This window comes from Orcinus orca, chromosome 17, assembly GCF_937001465.1.
Source record: "Orcinus orca chromosome 17, mOrcOrc1.1, whole genome shotgun sequence".
Classification (NCBI taxonomy): domain Eukaryota; kingdom Metazoa; phylum Chordata; class Mammalia; order Artiodactyla; family Delphinidae; genus Orcinus; species Orcinus orca.
In genome coordinates, this window is record NC_064575.1 from 34,071,747 (window position 1) to 34,094,768 (window position 23,022).

The 23,022-nt window shown below is 37.6% G+C and overlaps 2 protein-coding genes across 32 annotated transcripts in view; one reads left to right on the top strand and one right to left on the bottom strand.

Moving 5' to 3' along the window:
* The window catches only part of LOC125961818 (metabotropic glutamate receptor 7-like), a 411,772-nt gene that overhangs the window by 122,555 nt on the left and 266,195 nt on the right, over positions 1–23,022 (bottom strand). For 3 of the 30 annotated variants that reach the window (XR_007472827.1, XR_007472852.1, XR_007472855.1), the window contains one exon: positions 4,925–4,976. The exons of 25 other annotated variants lie outside the window; for them this stretch is intronic. The gene's annotated coding sequence lies outside the window, so the exon portion shown is untranslated. Of the gene's footprint in view, positions 1–1,555; positions 1,613–4,924; positions 4,977–18,311; positions 18,420–23,022 lie in introns of all 30 variants that reach the window. 2 more of the 30 variants (XR_007472856.1, XR_007472853.1) reach the window with 2 other exon arrangements.
* The window catches only part of LOC125961808 (UDP-N-acetylglucosamine--peptide N-acetylglucosaminyltransferase 110 kDa subunit-like), a 250,670-nt gene that overhangs the window by 74,846 nt on the left and 152,802 nt on the right, over positions 1–23,022 (top strand). The gene's annotated exons all lie outside the window — the stretch shown is intronic.

Below are 23,022 nucleotides of genomic sequence, written 5' to 3' on the forward strand. Positions count from 1 at the left end.
GTCCTATGCCACTTTCCATGCTTATTTAATCCTCATTTAATCTCTACCAAATGAATACTGTGAAACATGTTTAATCATTATTCCCATTTCCAAGATGTGGAAACTGAGGCAGGAAGTAAGGTACATAAAAATTCAGAAATTTTGTCACTCCAAATATCTCCAGGTCTAGCTCTTTAACCTGTATAATAGTCTTTTTCTCTTTTCCTTGCCATGTGAACGTTTCATCTTCTCCCACTGTCAAATTCAAGTGTTAACTCTAACCTCTCTTGACCTCCACTATCCACTGAAGGATGCCTTCTGGCTTCCTAGAAAAGCTTCACCGTTCTTAGCAGAGTACTTGAGATCTAGCAGGTGCTTTGTTAAGTGAATGAGTTAATAAACATATAAGAGAGCATTCAAATGCCATTTAAGGGATGGAGAAACAGGCTCTGAAAGATTAAGTAACTTCCTTCATGTAAGGGGTCAAGCTGGAATTCAGATTCTAAAGCCCAAGTGATCATCCTCAGAAAAATCTAAGTTATCTTCATTGGGATAGAATATGCTCAGTCTATATCCCTCACTAGACTCTAAGGAACAAGAAGGCAGTACTAGGTACCTAATGCACTTCATTTTGGGTAAATTTTTCATTTATGCAAAAATACGTGTGTAAAGATAGACTAAAGCCTTAAGCTCTCCCTGCTGGATTCCCTGCTCAACTGTGAGTACTCCTGTGATGAAAACTCGCCTAACACACTGAATGACCTTGACCAAGCAGCTTTCCTTTACAGCCTCCATTTTCTTTTCTGTAAAATACTGTTGACAGGACATGTTCCACCTGCCTCATAGAAATGCGTTTATAAAGCACTTTGGAAAGCATGAAGCTTTCTTCAAAAGCAAGTAAGTATTTTAAATGTCATTATTATAGGACTCCTTAAAAGGAGCCTTTTATGGTGGAAAGAAACCTTAGCTTATCAATTGTGCAACTCAACCACAGAAAATTTAAGGCAGAACATGCATGACACAATAATAATTCCAAATAAATCCTTCTAATAGTTAAGTAAAGAGAAGTCAAAATTATTCTCTGGACTATTTTGATTTCATACAAAGGGCATCCCTTTAGAAGTTATGGAAGTTCAGATACAGAGCCTCAAACTCTAGATTGCAATGTGACATTTGTTTCTGAACTTCTGCTGCCAGTCTTGCTAACAGTTCACTTGCAATGTAATATATTACTGCATTTCATTTCTAGGCAAGAACATTATTTACTCACAGGAGAAATACTTTCCTGAGGAAAGACTGTCTTTGGAAACTTTCAAGGACATTTGAGAAATGCTTCAGCCCAAGCCACAAAATTATGAGCATGCTTTTGTGCCTCTCTGTTCCCAGGGCACCATTTTTAAAAATCTTTCATTTAAGTTTATTGCAAGCATCCATCTTCCCTTTCCAGAAAAAATAGCAATTAACACAACTTCATTGATTTCCAGTTTTTCTAGGTGTCATTTCATAATGCATATATTGTACGCAGTTCACATCATCATTTTCATCGCTTTCAACATTTTCCATGTTGTCTCCCTACCTGAATTGTGACTTTTTGTATGGAAAGTTTATCACTTGCATCTTACTTTGAATAAATCTGAAATCAACATTCAGTACTATTTATTTTATTTTCTTCAGTATGTTTCTAACTTAGCAAACTATGGGTAAAAATGCCATGTAACAACAATATGTAATATTTACATAGAGTCCATGTAGTGAACATAGTCCTAAACTCTTACCAAATCCTCACCAGACCCTATAAAGTAGGTACTATTAACCCTGTCATTTGATAGATGAGAAAACTGACGCATAAACTGGTTAAGTAACCTGTCTGAGGTCAGATAGCTAGTGATTACTTTCCCCATCACCGCCATTGTTTAGTTACTGAGTCCTTCCCATCTCAGTTCAAATGGCACTGACACAAAAAAGCCTTCCTTTGACCTCTTGAAAATACTGGGTCTCGTTGCTTTTACAGCATCATATGTTTATTATTCATTTCACATATTTGTGTGATTATCTAATTATATTTGAACGTATTTTTCCTAAGGGTAACTCTAGTCCAGCTGTGCTTTCCAAATTATGAAATCCGGGACTACGTGGGCTATGTCTGTTTTGCTTATTACTGTACTTTCAGTATTTGGTGCATGGTAAGTATTCAGGAAATGTGATGGATGGATGAATACAGGACTTTGTAAGGACAAATAAATAAATGATTGGATCAGTAAATTTGGTTGATCATAACATAAACAACAGTGCCATGTTAAAAGTTTTCTCTGGGTCTATACACAAACTCTTCTCAGACAGGGTTCCTGTTTGCTGTCTACACCGCCAGTTGGAAGAGAAAAAAGCCAATCAAGGTCTGACTGTCATTATGTGTACAGGCTGAAGCTGATGCATTAGGTTGAGAGACAGGGTGATTTAGGAATAATTTTACTTCTGGCTGAACTATATACAGAACCAAGTCTTACATAATAAAAAAAAAATCTACTTTTAATATGTTTGTGTGAAGAATGAAATAGGAGCATCAAGCCCATTAATTGTGATATTTAATTATATTGTCCCATTTCCACATTCATTTCCATGAATTTGGATGCCTTTAGGTCAAGCTAACCCAAGCATTTACACCACCATGATAAATAGTGAAATATCAATGGATACACAGAAAGAAAATTTCCCAAATTTAGCAGAGAACACATTAGCATGAACTTGTAAATTTGACATTCAAGTTCATTGGTGCGCAGAGAACCAAGTGACTTTTGTTAAAGTAGGAAATTTTATGACTATGTGAGGATATGAACATTGAGAAAGTGCTCCCCATTTTAAAACCAGGACATTAGAAATATTTTAATGAATTTATTTTTTGCACATCTGCCATCTAGGTGACAGTAAAACTCAATATTTATACATCAGATTTTTAAAACATTGTGCATATATACTGTATACTGCTACAGAATATAAGTTGCCCCCAAATCTCCAAGATACAATATAGGATCAAACAAACAAACAGAATGACAAGAAAAACCAACTGTAATATTTTGACACCTCTTAATTATTAAATAATTATGTTTAGAGAAATAAAAGTTAAAAAATTGTGCTCTGAAGAGTATTTAAAACATGAATGAACCTTCAAGATGGCAGAGGAGTAAGACATGGAGATCACCTTCCTCCCCACAAATACATCAGAAATACATCTACATGCGGAACAACTACAGAACACCTACTGAACGCTGGCAGAAGACCTCAGACTTCCCAAAAGGCAAGAAACTCCCCACGTACTTGGGTAGGGCAAAAGAAAAAAGAAAAAACAGAGACAAAAGAATAGGGATGGGATCTGCACCTTTGGGAGGGAGCTGTGAAGGAGGAAAAGTTTACACACACTATGAAGCCCCTTCACTGGTAGAGAAAGGGAGCAGTGGGTGGGAGGAAGCTTTGGAGACACAGAGGAGAGCACGGCAACAGGGGTGCGAAGGGCAAAGCGGAGAGCATCCCGCACAGATCGGTGCTGACCAGCACTCACCAGCCTCAGAGGCTTCTCTGCTCACCTGCCAGGGCAGGTGGGGGCTGGGAGCTGAGGCTCGGGCTTCAGAGGTGAGATCCCAGGGAGAGGACTGGGGTTGGCTGCGTGAACACAGCCTGAAGGGGGCTAGTGTGCCACAGCTAGCTGGGAGGGAGTCCAGGAAAATGTCTGGATCTGCCTAAGAGGCAAGACACCACTGTTTCGGGGTGCGCAAGGAGAGGGGATTAATAAAGCACTGCCGAAACGAGCTCCAGAGATGGGCGCGAGCCGCGGCTATCAGCGCGGATCCCAGAAACAGGCATAAGATGCTAAGGCTGCTGCTGCAGCCACCAAGAATCCTGTGTGAAGGCACAAGCCACTGTCCACACTTCCCCTCCCGGGAGCCTTTGCAGCCCGCCATTGCCAGGGTCCCAAATTCCAGGGACTTCCGCGGGAGAACGCCTCAGGCTGGTGCAACATCACGCTGGCCTCTGCTGCGGCAGGCTCGCCCCGCACTCCGTACCCCACCCTCCCCCCGGCCTGAGTGAGCCAGAGCCCCCGAAGCAGCTGCTCCTTTAACCCTGTACTGCCTGGGTGAAGAAAAGATGCCCTCAGGTGACCTACACGCAGAGGTGGGGCCAAATCCAAAGCTGAGCCCCAGGAGCTGTGCAAACAAAGAAGAAAAAGGGAAATCTAGCCCAGCAGTGGAATACCTGAATAGACATGAATCATCCCAAAATTGAGGCGGTGGACTTTCTGTGATTTTGTCTGTATAGCTTTGTTTATACCATTTGTCCTATGGTTCTGTCTGTACGTCTTTTGTTTCTTTGCTTTTTAGTATAGTTTATAGTGCTTGTTATCATTGGTGGATTTCTTTTTTGGTTTGGTTGCTCTCTTCTTTCTTTCTTTCTTTTTAAAAATTACTAAATTTAAAAAATTTTTTTATTTTAATAACTTTATTTTATTTATTTTTTACTTTCTTTTTTTCTCCCTTCTGTTCTGAACCGTGTGGCTGACAGGGTCTGGGTGCTCTGAAGGGTGTCAGGCCTGTGTCTCTGAGGCAGGAGAGCCAAGTTCAGGACATTGGTCCACGAGAGACCCCCCCCAGCACCACGTAATATCAAAAGGCGAAAGCTCTCTCAGAGATCTCCATCTAAACGCTAACACCCAGCTCCACTCAACAACCAGCAAGCTACAGTGCTGGAAACCCTATGCCAAATAACTAGCAAGAGAGGAACATAACCCCACCCATTAGCACACAGGCTGCCTAAAATCATAATAAGGTCACAGACACCCCAAAACACACCACAGGATGCGGTCCTGCCCACCTGAAAGACAAGATGCAGCCTCATCCACCAGAACACAGGCACCACTCCCATCCACCAGGAAGCCTACACAACCCACTGAACCTACCTTAGCCACTGGGGGCAGACACCAAAAACAGCAGGAACTACGAACCTGCAGCCTGCAAAAAGGAGATCCCAAACACAGTAAGTTAAGTAAAATGAGAATACAGAGAAATACACAGCAGATGAAGGAACAAGGTAAAAACCCACCAGACGAAAACAACTGAAGAGGAAATAGGCAGTCCACCTGAAAAAGAACTCAGAGTAATCATAGTAAAGATAAGCCAAGAGCTTGGAAATAGAATGGAGAAAATACAATAAACGTTTAACAAGGACCTAGAAGAACTAAAGAGCAAACAAACAATGATGAAGAACACAATAAATGAAATTTAAAATTCTCTGTAAGGAATCAATAGCAGAATAACTGAGGCAGAAGAACGGATAAGTGACCTGGAAGATAAAATGGTAGAAATAACTACTGCAGAGCAGAATAAAGAAAAAAGAATAAAAAGAATTGAGGACAGTCTCAGAGACCTCTGGGACAACATTAAACACACCAACAGTAGAATTATAGGGGTCGCAGAAGACGAAGAGAAAAAGAAAGGGACTGAGAAAATATTTGAGGAGAATACAGTTGAAAACTTCCCTTATATGGGAAAGGAAATAGGCAATCAAGTCCAGGAAGCGCAGACAGTGCCATACAGGAAATATCCAAGGAGAAACATGACAAGACACATATTAATCAAACTATCAAAAATTACATACAAAGAAAAAATATTAAAAGCAGCAAGGGAAAACAACAAATAACATACAAGGGAATCCCCATAAGGTTAACAACTGACCTTTCAGCAGAAACTCTGCAAGCCAGAAGGGGGTGGCAAGACATAGTTAAAGTGATGAAAGGGAAAAACCTACAACCAAGATAATTCTACCCAGCAAGGCTCTCATTCAGATTCGATGGAGAAATTAAAACCTTTACAGACAAGCCAAAGCTAAGAGAATTCAGCACCACAAAACCAGCTTTACTACAAATACTAAAGGAAATTCTCTAGATAGGAAACATACGAGAAGGAAAAAACCTCCAAAAAAACCCCAAAAGAATTAAGAAAATGGGAATAGGAACATACATATCAATAATTACCTTAAATGTAAATGAATTAAATGCTCCAACCAAAGGACATAGACTGGCTGAATGGATACAAAAACAAGACCCCTATATATGCTGTCCACTAAGGAACCACTTCAGACACATACTAGGGACACGTACAGACTGAAAGTGAGGGGATGGAAAAAGATATTCCATGCAAATGGATATCAAAAGAAAGCTGGAATAACAATTCTCAAATCAGACAAAACAGACTTTAAAATAAAGAGTATTACAAGAGACAAAGAAGGACACTACATAATGATCAAGGGATCAATCCAAGAAGAAGATATAACAATTGTAAATATTTATGCACCTAAAATAGGAGCACCTCAATACATAAGGCAAATGCTAACAGCCATAGAAGGGGAAATCAACAGTAACACAATCATAGGAGGGGACTTTAACACCTCACTTTCACCAAAGGACGGATCATCCAAAATGAAAATAAGGAAACACAAGCTTTAAATGACACATTAAACAAGATGGACTTAATTGATATTTACAGAACATTTCATCCATAAAGAACAGAATACACTTTCTTCTCAAGTGCTCATAGAACATTCTCCAGGATAGATCATATACTGACTTGTCACAAGTCAAGCCCTGGTAAATGTAAGAAAATTAAAATCGTATCAAGTATCTATTCTGACCATAACGCTACAAGACTAGATATCAATTACAGGAAAAAAACTGTAAAAAATACAAAAACATGGAGGCTAAACAATATGTTACTAGATAACCAAGAGATCACTGAAGAAATCGAAGAGGAAATCAAAAAATACCTAGAAACAAATGACAATGAAAACACGATGACGCAAAACCTACAGGATGCTGCAAAAGCAGTCGTAAGAGGGCAGTTTATAGCAATACAAGCCTACCTCAAGAAGAAAGAAACAACTCAAATAAACAATCTAACCTTACACTTAAAGCAAATAGGGAAAGAAGAACAAAAAAACCCCCAAAGTTAGCAGAAGGAAAGAAATCATAAAAATCAGATCAGAAATAAATGAAAAACAAATGACAGAAACAAGAGCAAAAATCAATAAAACTAAAAGCTGGTTCTTTGAGAAGATAAACAAAATTGATAAACCATTAGCCAGACTCATCAAGAAAAAAAGGAAGAAGACTCAAATCAATAGAATTAGAAATAAAAAAGGAGAAGTAACAACAGACACTGCAGAAATACAATGGATCATGAGAGATCACTACAAGCAACTCTATGCCAATAAAATGGACAACCTGGAAGAAACACACAAATTCTTAGAAATGCACAACCTTCTGAGACTGAACCAGGAAGAAACAGAAAATATAAAGACACCAATCAGAAGCACTGAAATAGAGACCGTGATTAAAAATCTTCCAACAAACAAAAGCCCAGGACCAGATGGTTTCACAGGCGAGTTCTAGCAAACATTTAGAGAAGAGCTAACACCTATCCTTCTCAAACTCTTCCAAAATATAGCAGGGGAGAAACATTCCCAAACTCATTCTACACGGCCACCATCACCCTGATACCAAAACCAGACAAAGATGTCACAAAGAAAGAAAACTACAGGCCAATATCACTGATGAACATAGATGCAAAAATTCTCAACAAAATACTAGCAAACAAAATCCAACAGCACATTAAAAGGATCATACACCATGATCAAGTGGGGTTTATCCCAGGAATGAAGGCATTCTTCAATATATGCAAATCAATCAATGTGATAAACCATACTAACAAACAGAAGGAGAAAAACCATATGATCATCTCAATAGATGCAGGAAAAGCTTTCCACAAAATTCAACACCCATTTACGATAAAAACCCTCCAGAAAGTAGGCATAGAGGGAACTTGCCTCAACATAATAAAGGCCATATATGACAAACCCACAGCCAACACCGTTTTCAATGGTGAAAAACTGAAACCATTTCCTCTAAGATGAGGAACAAGACACGGTTGTTCACTCTCACCACTATTATTCAACATAGTTTTGGAAGTTCTAGCCACAGAAATCAGAGAAGAAAAAGAAATAAAAGGAATCCGAATTGGAAAAGAAGAAGTAAAGCTGTCACTGTCTGCAGATGACATGATACTACACATAGAGAATCCTAAAGATGCTACCAGAACACTACTAGAGCTAATCAATGAATTTGGTTATATAGCAGGATACAAAATAAATGAACAGAAATCTCTTGCATTCCTATACACTAATAATGAAAAATCTGAAACACAAATTAAGGAAACACTCCCATTTAACACTGCAACAAAAAGAATAAAATACCTAGGAATAAACCTACCTAAGGAGACAAAAGACCTTTACGCAGAAAACGGTAAGACACTGAGGAAAGAAATTAAACATGATACAAACAGATGGAGAGATATACCATGTTCTTGGATTGGAAGAATCAACATTGTGAAAATGACAATACTACCCACAGCAATCTACAGATTCAATGCAATACCTATCCAACTACCAACGGCATTTTTCACAGAATTAGAACAAAAAATTTCACAATTTGTATGGAAACACAAAAGACCCTGAATACCCAAAGCAATCTTGAGAAAGAAAAACAGAGCTAGAGGAATTAGGCTCCCAGGCCTCAACTATATTACAAAGGTACAGTAACCAAGACAGTATGGTACTGGCACAAAGACAGAAATATACATCAATGGAACAGGATACAAAGCCCAGAGAGAAACCCATGCACATATGGTCACCTTATTTTTCATAAAGGAGGCAAGAATATACAATGGAGAAAAGACAGCCTCTTCAATAATGGTGCTGGGAAAACTGGACAGCTACATTTAAAAGAATGAAATTAGAACACTCTCTAACACCATACACAAAAATAAACTCAAAATGGATTAAAGACCTAAATGTAAGACCAGACGCTATAAAACTCTTAGAGGAAAACATAGGCAGAATACTCTATGACATACATCACAGCAAGATATTTTTTGACCCACCTCCTAGAGAAATGGAAATAAAAACAAAAATAAACAAATGGGACCTAATGAAACTTAACAGCTTTTGCACAGCAAAGGAAACCATAAACAAGATGAAAAGACAATCCTGAGAATGGGAGAAAATATTTGCAAATGAAGAAACTGACAAAGGATTAATCTCAAAATATACAAGCAGCTCATGCAGCTCAACATCAAAAAAACAAACAAGCCAATCCCAAAATGGGCAGAAGCCCTAAACAGACATTTATCCAAGGAAACTATACAGATTGACAACAAACCCATGAAAGGATGCTCAACATCACTAATCATTAGAGAAATGCAAATCAAAAGTGCAATGAGGTATCACCTCACATCCGTCAGAATGGCCATCATCAAAAAAATCTACAAACAATAAATGCTGGAGAGGGTGTGGAGAAAAGGGAACACTCTTGTACTGTTGCTGGGAATGTAAATTGATACAGTCACTATGGAGAACAGTAGGTAGGGTCCTTAAAAAACTAAAAATAGAACTACCATACAACCCAGCGATCCCACTGCTGGGCGTATACCCTGAGAAAATCATCATTCAAAAAGAGACATGTACCACAATGTTCTTTGAAGCTCTATCTACAATAGCCAGGACATGGAAGCATCCTAAGTGTCCAGCGACAGATGAATGGATAATGAAGATGTGGCACATATATACAATGGAATATTACTCAGCTCTAAAGAGAAACGAAATTGAGTTATTCATAGTGAGGTGGATGGACCTAGAGTCTGTCATACAAAGGGAAGTAAGTCAGAAAGAGGAAAACAAATCCCATATGCTAACACATATATATGGAATCTACAAAAAAAAAGAAAGAAAGAAAAAATGGTTCTGAAGAACCTAGGGGCAGGACAGGAATAAATACGCAGACATAGAGAATGGACTTGAGGACACGTGGAGGGGGAAGGGTAAGCTGGGACAAAGAGAGAGTGGCATGGACATATATACACTACCAAATGTAAAATAGACAGCTAGTGGGAAGTAGCCACATAGCACAGGGAGATCAGCTCAGTGCTTTGTGACCACCTAGAGGGGTGGGCAAGAGGGAGGAGATGTGGGGATATATGTTTATGTATAGCTGATTCACTTTGTTATAAAGCAGAAACTAACACACCATTGTAAACCAATTATACTCCAATAAAGATATTTAAAAATAATAAATAAATAAAATGTGAATGACTGTTTTACATGTGATTCATCACAAAATCATAAAAGTGCAATTCTCCATTGCATATGTTTAAGAATATATTCATGATGCTAAGGTCCTCATATGACTGTTGCTTTGGTCTTGAAACATGTAGAAATTTTTTCTTGAATTTCTATCAAACACAACTACCCAGCTGCCATTAACAAGTGATGTGCAAAGTCAGAGAGGGTCAACGCTTGTAGGATTAGGTAGGATTAGGGAAAATTTTCTCCATTCTGTGAAGTGTCAACGTCATTTATTGAACACCCACTAAGTGTAAAACAGGGCAGGATACTAAAATACTGAAAAAATGGACAACATATACTTTAAGTCTTCAAAGAGGTGATACTGACATTAAAATACGTGAAAATAACCAACAAAATGAAGAGTGCTATACTATCATTTTAGATAACAAATATGTGAGTTAAAATACATTTCTATGTGATCAAATATAAGCTGTTATTATTAAGGATTGACAACTATATTTGTATTGAGGAGAACTGTATTGAAGCAGCCTATGAACTTATTAATGGTTTATTGATTGATTGACTTATAGATCTTGGAAAGCAAAAATTTTCTTAAGGTCAAGTTGTAATGGTAGGAAAGTAAAGACCATGTAGTATTTAGGATTGTGAAGAATTTGAAAGACTTCCTAGGCAGATGAAATAGGGATATATTGGAATATAAGGAAAAGAACTTGTACTCCAGATAAGTGAATGCAGTTGGGTGAATGGATATTTGCTGTATGAAAGAAGTGGGGAGAACTACTGGAACTGGATTTTGGTGGGTTAGAGTATGAGTATCTTGAATGCCAAGCTAGGGTATTGAGATTCCATCTGGCAGGCTGTTTTTGAAGGATGGCAAGCCCAGGAAGCCAGGGCTGAGTAGTCCATTGCTAGTCATAGTCAGGGACTCAATCATTCAGCCTGGTTGTCTAATTTTTCTACTGCAGGAAATTCATCTGAAGAAAGGTTGGGTGGAAGACTGTGATGGGCTGAAGACCACTTATCCTTACTCTTACTACTAAAATCACTAAAATGCTAAACCTTTAATGGAACAGCCTTCTGGCTTGACTAGGAACACTACTTCACAAAGAAAGGATGAAACCAAAAGGTTTATCCAACTCAGACCTAGAAGTGGGGAGAATGGTGGGAAGGCTGCAAATAGTCAATCATTTAATACTGAATGGAGAATTAAGGACTCTAGAACTAACCTTTGGAGAAAAGTAAGAACAGAAAAGATAAGATTTGGAACACTCATTATTATTCCTGTTTTCATATAACAGGGTTTCCTGTCATCCAACTATTCGTTATCTACATCCTAATGTTAAGGTGTCTATAGATTCCAGCCCTTCTAAGTCAGCAAACTGCTCATCCTGTTTCAGAAAATTACTCACTGATGGATTCATAACATAAACATAATACCGTATAATAGAAATAAAATTCAAATCAACTTTAAAGTGAAATTCTGAATTTTAAAGATATAATATCATGAAGCCATTGTAAATAATACCAGAGATCTGCTGGGTTAAACATACAAAGCCATTGATAAATGAGGATGTGCAGTTAACAATTTAAAGAAGAGATACAATAGAAGTAAAAGAAAAAACAATTGAGTATCAAATAATTAAGAGAAGGCCTTGGAAAACTGTTGAATTTTTACCAGAATTAGCCTGTTTGAGCTGCTAACATTGAACATGCAGGGAAGGAGAGTTTACTGTCCCATAAACCAGTTTTGCTGAAATAATCACTCAAAACAAAATGTAATTCTTTTTTTTAATTGTAGCACTTGTGCTTAATTAAAATTTAACCTAAATTTTACTGGCTATAAGAGAAAATATACTGGATTCATTTATATAATAACATATTTTGACATAAATTTCAAATGAAAATTATTTTCAAATGTATTTTCAATTACTCTTCAGTCACTATTTACAGATGATTTGAAGTATATGGATTTTTTTTTTCATGTACAAATCATCCTTGAAAAATGAGGATTCTTTTACTTGAATAGGACTTATCTTAATCCAGAGATCAGATCTAGGTCCAATAGACAAAATTTTAAAACTTAAAATTTTCTAATAGTAAAAGGCACTTAAAAGGTTAAAACCTCCTAATAGACCAGCATTCCGACTATAGAATCAGCTGATTTATGGGTAGTGAGCATTTTGTTATCAAAATACTCATCCACAGCTGAGTGAGCCTATAGCATGGATACATGGTAGATTTCTGTACCAGAAATTGGATGAGCTTGTGTGTGGATCTCCTTCCAAATGCTAAGATTTCAAGGGCTTAACTGAGACCAGAACAGCATTTTCCAAAGTTGCTAGAAACAAAGAGTCCTTTAAAATGTTCCACTGACAAAGGGTTGTAGAGCCAAATAAAGTTTAAAAACACTTCAGACCAAACTCTACTTAACAGTGAAATTCACAGAGCACATTATAGCTCATTCCATATCTCAAAAGTCCTCCAGTCACGAAACATGTTTAAATTTCCTGAACCCAGGATTTCTCAAGTTTATTTTACTACAAAATCCTTTTTCTTACTTTTTTTTCTTTTTTGTTGACTTCACATTCACTAATGTCCCATGGGAGCATAGGTGAGATTCAAAATATTTAACAAACTTCAAGTGAAGGCACTAAACAATCAGAAGGCTGTCTGACTAATTAGAATGACCGTAAAACTAGTGTTCTTTGGATCACTATTTAGAGGAAAAATCTGGTTTAAACCTGAGATCTTAATTGATAATCTAATGCCATCAATCTGCAAAGTTGCCTTAATTAGTAGGGTGTTTTTTTTCTTTTTTTTGGTTACAGTTGCTGGACTTAAAATGTAGCTGATATAATGTAAATCATTTCAAAAAGGTCAAATGTATGATGTCACATGTTCTCTAGCATCAAATCCATTTCACTAAGTCTAAAATAATCTTTCAAGAGACGCAATACTTTTTTAACCCTGGAAGGTTCGGTTGTAACTTTAAAATAACTTAAAGACAGTTTTCAAAACTAAACTAAAAATTGAAAAAATAAATAATAAGTAGAAAAGGGCAAGAGCTAAAGTAAGAGACATTTTCACTGGCCATTCAAAAATTCTCTTCTTAAATCTGATTTTTAAAAATTAATAGAAAAGACTGGCAATTAACTTATTTTCCCTGGTGACTACTGCCTGTTTGGGGTGATACAAACATTTACCTAGATAACTGTGCTTTAGGAGTAATAAGATTTATATTTTTGGTCTCTGTCCCAGTTTCTGCCACAGTTTCTAAAACCCTTGGGATTTCATAAGTGATGAGATGATAATGGTGTCTTTTGTTATGTTAACAAGGTGATCTTTAGAAAGCACCTAAGGATGGGAGCCGGCAGCCTGTGGAGCCAACCTTGTGATTGGAGGTTGGAACTTTCGGTCCCACCCCCTTGCCCTCAGGGCAGGGAAGAGCCACTCAAGACTGAGCTCAATCGCCCATGGCCAATGAGTTATTCAGACATGCCTGTGTACTGAAGCCTCCATAAACCCCCAAGGACAGGGTTCAGGGAGCTTCCCAGTTGGTGAGCACATGGAGATTTGGGGAGAGTGGGCTCCATGCTTTCTCCCCATACCTCGTCCTATACATGTTTTCTATCTGGCTGTTGCTGAGTTTTATCATGTTATAATACACCCGTTAATCTAGTTAATAGAATATTTCTGTGAGTTCTATGAGTCACTTGGGCAAATTAATTAAAGCTAAGAAGGGGGTCGTTGGAACCTCTGATCTGTGGTACAAGGGTCAGAAGCACAGGTGACAACATATACTTGGTGACTGGCACCTGAAGTGTGTGTGTGCATTCCTGCTGGACTGAGCCCTTAACATGTGAGATCTGATGATATCTACAGGTAGATAGTGCGAGAATTGAGTTGAATTATAGGACACCCAGCCGTTTGAGCACTGCTACGCTCTCTCATTGGAAATGGGGTACTCAGGACCACTTAATGCTTTCCAGGCTCTGGCTTCTGTGAATTCATGACAACAGTAACCTCTGAAACATACACATGTACGTCTGCCACAAAAAACTTCTGATAGACACATAAGAAATTAATAAAAGTTGCTAAGAAAGGGGGTAAGGGACCTAACGTTGGTTGGATGAGGGGCAAAAATATTCCAGAAGGTATTACTACTACTATTTATCTTTTGATAGTATGTGATTTTTAAATATGTGATCTCATTAGATTTTCCAAATACAAATAAACAAGATAATTATCATTTTTTTTAAAAAAAGGCTGAAGAAAATGTAGTTTTATATACTTCAGAAAAAAGAAAATTGAGGGAGGATTTGATTATAGCGTTCAGTAGGCCAAGAAATGTGAATAAAGAAAGAATTACTATAAAGGGGCCGGAAAAATGATTTAGGAGACAAGACTTTAGGAGACACTTTCTGATAAGCAGAGCAGTAACTCTTGCCCATTTCCTTTGTTTTTGGCCACGAATGGTTAAAGGCTCCTGTGACAGGGCTACAAGGGGACTAGTGTCCACATCAAGTGGATAGCTTAGATCCTGATACCAACTACTGGAAATTATCCAGGGCCCAGGAAAGAAGTACTGGTAAGCTGCAGTTGCCAGCACGGTGCTTGGTAGATGTAAATATTTGTGGGTCTGCTAAATTAACGGTAAGACTATAATTCATAATATCTTGCACACAAACTAGATTGGTAAGTTTTCAGTGGATGACTTTATTACCATTCAGAACTCAGTTAGATGGAACAGTACTCCTCAATGATTGAGAAATCAATCTTCCTCAATCTTCACGTATCACCATCTGCAAACATTGCTCTCTCTCACAGATTACCTGCCTTCAGCTATGGATGAGACAGTGAGATGCATTTCATTCTCCTCTTCCTGGACACACAGAACAATGACCTTTTCTAACCTCCCTTGGAGCCAGGCAGAGGTCAAGTTTTTGCATTCTTGTTGAAAGGGTATGGGTCTACCACTTTCAGGCCTGGCCAGGAGATATTATGCATGATTGCCCATGTTCCCTTCTGCTGTAGTTTAGGTAGTCATGCATTTAAGACAACACCTCAAGGTGGAGGGGGGCATGGGTTCCTGATTCACTACTTGAAAGCAATCTGCTAAGAATGAACCACCTAATTCACACTGGTCTCTGACAAGAGAAATAAACATTTATTAAGTTAAGACACTTGGCTTTCAGGAGTGTTTGTTAGACTACCTAGCATCAATTACCTTGAGTAATTCATTGCTAAACTGGTACACTGGTAATAACCACGGACTAGTGATGAGTCTACTTAATTCCAATCCTCTCCATTTCTCATTGCTGATTTACTCTATACTCACCAGAAATTATTTTTCATAGGACTTCTTGATGACCATGTCAGTCTAGAATTATCCATAGTACCTCTATGTCTATCTCTTCCTCCAATTCAACTTCCCAGTAGGGGACCTGGCATTACCCCTCTGTGTAGATACAACCATGGAGGATCAGGTCCTAACGAGATCGTATCTAGAAGGGCCCTGTTCTGCAAGGTTTATGGTTTATTTTGCTATACCTTGGATTCATATGTTGGTTTAAAATTAAAAGTGACATGATTTTTGAAGGTTGAAGCTGAGTGGTTGAACCAAATTTCTATAATCAAGTTAACATATATTTTCCCCCTGAGTCTGTACTAGGTCATTTCTTAAAACTTATTTTTTCTATCCTATGAATCTATATGTTTACATAAGCATTAGCTATTATTCCCAACGTCTATGTTATGGACGGAAAATAGGATTCTTCTCGTGTCCCAACTCAAATCAAACAGTAAAGCATTGTTTACATTATACAAGGTTTACATTGCACAGGACTGTTTATATTCTACAAGGATCCTGAGGTCATGTCTAGACCCAATGGGAAAAAATGTCATAATAGATTAGTAAGGACTGTAATGAAGATGGAAGGGGAAAGTGGTGGCATATGTGCTAGGCATTTATTTCCCCAACTGAGGTCATTTCCTTGTCATGTATCACAATGCTACTGTAGTTGCTCATGTGCTACAATCCACTGCCCACCCATCCACCCATCTAACATTTTTGAGGACTTAATCTGTGCCAAGGACTCTACTCTCTGCCTGAAAGGCAAGTGAAAAATACAACCCAGGTCTTTCCTGAAGGAGCACATAAAGGAAGACTGATCTCTGAATAGTAAGTGACACAAGATAATGGCTGAATGGGTGGTTTCTTTTATCGTGTACTTGCAGGATAGAAAGCAGAGAGAAAAATAGCTCCAAAGAGTTGGACAGTTATATTATCATTGATTTTCGAGTGATCGCCAATTAAAGGGCATGCTTAGCAGCTAGAAATGAGGACCTCATTAGATGACTACAAGAGCCAGACACTTTCCCTTAAACTCTCAGTTCCATTTTCATTTCATGAAGAGACAGCTTGGGAAGTCAGAGGTCACGCTCTTGTATGTCCACAACAGGGATGATTTAAGGCACTGGTAAGCTCCTGCTGAGCTGCCACCTAAGGTCATACGACTGTGAATCATGGCGGGATATAATGACTTGGGCAACATTCTCTCCTGCAAATACGTACAAGATGGATGATGAATAGTATTGAAGTATAATATATGGTGCCGATCATGAATTTAAATTCCCTCAGAAATGGAGGAGAAATAATTAGCAAAGGACATTCTTGACTGCGTTGAGCAGCAATGCCTCTCTGACTCCTGAGACACTCATTTTCAGCAGTCAGGCCACAAGATGTGTCTTCAATTTCTGCAAAATCTAGTTCTAGCTAAATTTTGGGAACTCATGGGAACATGATCTTAATGGATGTCTCATGTTTCTCATGCAGTGTGGCTGTGGAATTTTATGGGATGGAGTCAACAAAAAAGACAGGTCCTTTTTTACAGCATTCTTTATATCTGTTCAATCTTGTCACTACCATAGTGTCCTACTAAAAGAACGTTTCAGGGACTGTGTGAGGCCTGGTACAGTGCGTTTTTATAGTCAGAGTGGGTCAGCGGATGGAGAATCACATGAGAGAAAACAAGAGGATGAGGTGCTATTCCTGGCTCCAGCTTCACCTCAGATAATGACCTTGGCAGAAGCACTTAACCTCACTTTGAATCTTTGAACCTCAGTTTTCTCATCTGTGAAATGAGGAAAGAACATCTGCCCCTTTGTTCCCTCTCAGGATTGTTGGAGGATTAAACAGATCAGGGCTATAACCTGAAGTACGGTGACCCCATGAGGAAAAATGTTAGACATCACTTAACTATATAATATTCTTTTTAATCATTACTAATTTCCAAAGGTGAAGAAAACCTTGTTAAAAAAAATATGTAAGCTGATTGTTTTTCTGGAAACAAAATAAAGGCTCAACTAGCAACCCTGCATTAAAAAAGAGAACCTGAAATGCACATTCCAAATCTACTTCGAAACAGAAAGACCCCCAAATTCCTTCCAGTTTCCTAAGATTTTTCCACTATAATTTTTTTTCATTATTGTCTTCTTCATAAAACATTAGTTATATTTTGGGGTTTTGCTATTGCATAGTTTAGCATATATAAGGAAATCGTCTTTCCAATTCAGTAATAAAAAAGGGAGTACAGGAGAGAAGAAGGAAGAGAGGGAAGGAGGAAGGAATAAACAGAGAACAAACCCACGTGGCTAGAAGAAACTGACCTGAGAAGACAAAACAATTCATAATTTAAAATACTATATAATACAAATGAAGTTAAAGATGTGTTTGCCCAGAAGAGGACTGACTTGAAGTAAACTGATATGATTTTCTGGATAACACCCTGTATTTCCCTGCTTTAGTGAAACAGTCAGTCATAGAAGAGCTCTATCTACGGGGAAATTATGAAAGAAATAATCTTCATTTCTCCATGATTCTTTAAAACCAAATTGGACTTTATTCCTTCTTATGTCTCTCTCAAACTCCACTCCTCGACATAGAAAATAGCATTCTGGAATGACTTAGAATTAGAGATCAGTCAATATTTCGTGATTTTAAGGTTCTTCATTAGGAACAATGTGAATTCGGGCCCAATAATCCTAATCCTAGCTTTTTCTTTAGTTCTATAGTTCTATTAGGCCATGTTGTTAGAGCACTGTTTACACTTACTGCCAATTGTCTCTGGATTGGAGGTCAAACTGTTACTTACCTTCTTCAGCATACCCTTCAATGATTAAATGCCCCCAAGGACTTTGAAGAATCATTTTCATCTTGTAAATATTTTTTAATTGACATCTTAACTTTATAGTTGCTTCCCCTTTGAGGGAAAGAGACTAGGGTGATGGAGGGTTTTTGCTTCTTACTTTGTATTTTTTCAAGTACTTATTACTTTTTAAATTAAAATCAAGGAACCAGCACAAGAATGCTAGTAAGGTATGAGTGAGATGTAATGCTTGGTGTGCATAAGGCTTCAATAGTCCACTGTGAGAGTGCAGCCTTTTGAACAACCTCAGTGATAAGTGGGAACCACTTGTCCAAGACTATTTTATTTAAGATGCAATACTCATTTCTATTCCCTTCAATACATTTTAAGTACCCCAAGCTAGAATAATGGGGCTAGAGGTGCAAGAAGAATATTATACCAAACAGGGGCAATATAAAAAAAAATTACAATCAAATTTTCCTTATTAAAAATATAAGTCAAAAACCTAAATACACTATTATTCCACAGAGTTTTAGGGTATATTAAAATCATTGTGATAGGATGTTTCAAAAATTATGGTGCAATCCCCTTCTGACACCCTCATTCCTGAGTCACCACTTCAGCAGGACTGGGCTTTGGCATACTCAACCCACATGATGAGACAATAGCAAAAGAGCTTGATGGCTCAGTTGCCGAGGACTAGCCCACTAGGTTCTGAAGACAAGTGGACCAGGTGCTCCCACTGTCCAAGCCAACCACCAAACCTGTGAGTGAGGCTGTCTCAGACCAGCTCTCACTCAGCTGATCCATCAGTTGACTAAAACTGCATGAAGGAGCCCAGATAAAACCAAAAGTAAAACACTACCCAGATGAATGCAGTCCCAAATGGCCAAGTAATTGCTATTTTAAGCCAGTAAGTTTTTTGTTGTTGTTGTTTTGTTTTTTATATCTTTATGGGAGTATAATCTCTTTACAGTGGTGTGTTAGTTTCTGCTTTATAACAAAGTGAATCAGTTATACATATACATATGTTCCCATATCTCTTCCCTCTTGTGTCTCCCTCCCTATCCCACCCCTCTAGGTGGTCACAAAGCACCAAGCTGATCTCCCTAAGCCACTCAGTTTTGAGGTGGTTTGTAATACAGCAAAAGCTAATCTATACTATAATACAATTTGGTCAAGTGGGTTTATCCTTGAGAATGCAAGGTTGGTTCAGTATCAGCCAATCAATTCATGTGATTCACTGTATTAGTTAAACAAAAGGAGAAAATCATATCATCATTCTTTTTAGATAGAGGAGATAAAAAGCATCCCATGAGGTTCAAAATCTATTGGGTAGGGTAAATTTTATAAAACTAGATCCAAATAATAACTATCTTTCCTTGATAAAGGCTATATACCAAAAATACATGGCACATGTATACATTAACAAAAATAATTATACTACTAATTTTTTTAAAAAATTAGCATTTCCTTTAAGGAGAGAATTGAGATAAAGATTTCTAACATTACTGGTCTATTGGAACTGACCTTTTTGGAGCTGTGTATTGAGAGAAATAGAAAGAGAGAAGGTTTAGAAGAATATAGATAAAAATGTCATATTTATAGATTGTTTTGATTATGTATGTCATTGGAAACACAGGAAAATCAGTAAGCTATTAAATCTAAGAAAAGAGCTCAACATAGGGGCTGGAAAAAAATTAATACACCAAAATCAAGTGTGTTCCTCCATAGCATCAATATCTAGATACAATACAAGATGAATTTACCATAGTAACAAAACCTATAGAGAGTATGGGGTTTCACCTAATAAATTATGCAGAAAATCTTCATAATGAAAACTTTATTAGAGGACACATGAGTAAAAGAAATATATATCACAGGTATGGATGAGTTGACTTACTATAATAATATAAATGTCCTTATATTAATCTATAAAATTAAATGCAACTGTAATAAAAGGCCAAGCTCGTTTGTTTTTTTTTTTTGAGGGACAGCATAAAAAACTGATTCTAAAATGTATCTGGGGGACTTCCCTGGTGGCGCAGTGGTTGAGAATCCGCCTGCCAATGGAGGGAACATGGGTTCAATCCCTGGTCCAGGAAGATCCCACATGCCACGGAGCAACTAAGCTGGTGCACCACAACTGCTGAGCCTGCACTCTAGAGCCCACGAGCCACAACTGCTGAAGCCCACGAGCCTGGAGCCTGTGCTCCTCAACAAGGGAAGACACTGCAATGACAAGCCTGTGCACCACAACAAAGAGTTGCCTCCTGCCCCACCCCTCGCTGCAACTAGACAAAGCTCACATGCAGCAATGAAGACCCAATGCAGCCAAAAAAAAGAAAAAAAAAGAGCAGATTGCTCTATCTTCTATAAAAAAATTAAAATAAAATAAAATAAAATGTATCTGGAAGAATAAAGTTCTCCATACAGCTAAGGTAGTTTTGAAAAATAAGCTCAAAATGGAGAATGTGCCCTACACATTAAGATATATTGGGAAGTCATGATAGATAAGAACTGTGTGATGCCCTTGGAAGAAATGGCAAACAAGAAAACAAATCAAACAGGTGGCCTAGAAATAGAGCTATATACAGATAGGAAGTTGGCACATGAAAGAGATGGAATCATAGTCCAATGGAGGAAGCTGAATTACAGCTTTTGGGGAAACAGTCTCATTTTCAAAAGAGAGATGAGACTGGATCTTAACCTAGTGATATCACTTATGTTGTACCCAGTCCTATATAGCTCACCTAATCTTCATAAAAAAATCCACAAGGCATAAACTATTATCTTCATTTTACAGGTGGAAAAACTGAAGTATGAGAGATAAAATGACTAGCCTAAAAAGTACATGGTGGAGCTGGAACTTAAACCCCACAGAAATCATTCTATTAACCATTATGTTATATAATTCCACCTAATGTACAAAACTAAAATACAATAGTTTTAATATCTAAATGTGAAATATAAAATCTAGAGAGAATAAAAGAAATTGCAAGGTAATATATTTGTGATTTCACGGAATAGATCTTTGAAAAATAAAGAAGCATACATTGTATGAAGCAAAAGTGATGAATTTAACTATATATTAAAATTATAAATTTATTAATACAAAAAATCTGATTTAAAAAAATGGGCAGAAGAGCTGAATAGACAGTTTTCCAAAGAAAACATACAGATGGCCAACAGGCACATGAAAAGATGCTCAACATCACTAGCCATCAGGGAAATGAAAATCAAAACCACAATGACAGATCACCTCACACATGTCAGAATGGCTATCATAAAAAAGAACAAAAATAACAAGCCTTGGCGAGGATGTGGAGAAAAGGGAACCCTGGTACACTGTTGGTGGGAATGTTAACTGATGTAGCCACTAGAGGGGTGGGATAGGGAGAGTGGGAGGGAGACACAAGAGGAAGAAGATATGGGGACATATGTATATGTATAGCTGACTCATTTTGTTATAAAGCAGAAACTAACACACCATTGTAAAGCAACTATACTCCAATAAAGATGTTAATAAAAACAAAAACAAAACAGAACTACCATATAATCCAGTAATTCCACTCCTGGGTATATATCTGAAGAAAACAGAAACACTGATTTGAAAAGATGCATGCACCCACATCCAGTGTTTATAACAGCATTGTTTACAATAGCCAAGATATGGAAGCAACCTAAGTGTCCATCAACAGTTAAATGAATAAAGAATACGTGCCATATATACACAATGGAACACTGCTCAGCCATAAAAAATGATTAAATTGTGTCATTTGCAACAACATAGATGGACCTGGAGGGTATTATGCTTAGTGAAATAAGTCAGACAAAGACAAATACTGTAATGATATCACTTATAAGTAGAATCAAAAAATAAGACAAATGAATGGATACAACAAAACAGAAAGAGATTCACAGATATAGAAAACAATCTAGTGGTTACCAGTGGGGAGAGGGAAGCGAAAGGGGCAAGATACAGGCTGGGAATTAGGAAGTGCAGACAACTTATGTATAAAATAAATGAGATACAAGGATATATTGTAGGGCATGGGGAATATAGCCAATATTTTATAGTAACTTTCCATGGAGCATAATCTATAAAAATATTGAATCACCATGTTGTACACCTGAAATTAACATAATATTGTAAATCAATTATACTTTAATAAAAAATTAGAATTTTATGTACAATAAAGGATACCAAAGTCAGACTGAAAAACAGTTGATGGGTAGAAGACATATACATTATCTAAAACCCAACAAAGGACTCAACATCTGAATACAAAAACTTCTACATCTCTAAAGACACAGAATACTCAATAGAAAGATGAGCAAAGGTCATGATAGGCAATTCATAGAATGGAAAACATGAATAGCAAGAAAGCATATGAAGACCTAACTTTTCTAGAATCAGAGCAATGCAGAATTAAAACACCTTACTTCATATGAATCCACACATGCCAAATGTCCAGAAGTTAAAGTGCAAATTATGCTGTGGAGCAACTCCGCCTGCGCGCCACAACTACTGAGCCTGCGCTCTAGAGCCTGGGAGCCACAACTACTGAGCCCGCGCGCCTAGAGCCTGTGCTCCGCAACAAGAAAAGCCACTGCAATGAGAAGCCTGCGCACCGCAATGAAGAGTAGACCCAGCTCACTGCAACTAGAGAGAGCCTGAGTGTAGCAACGAAGACCCAATGCAGCCAAAAATAAA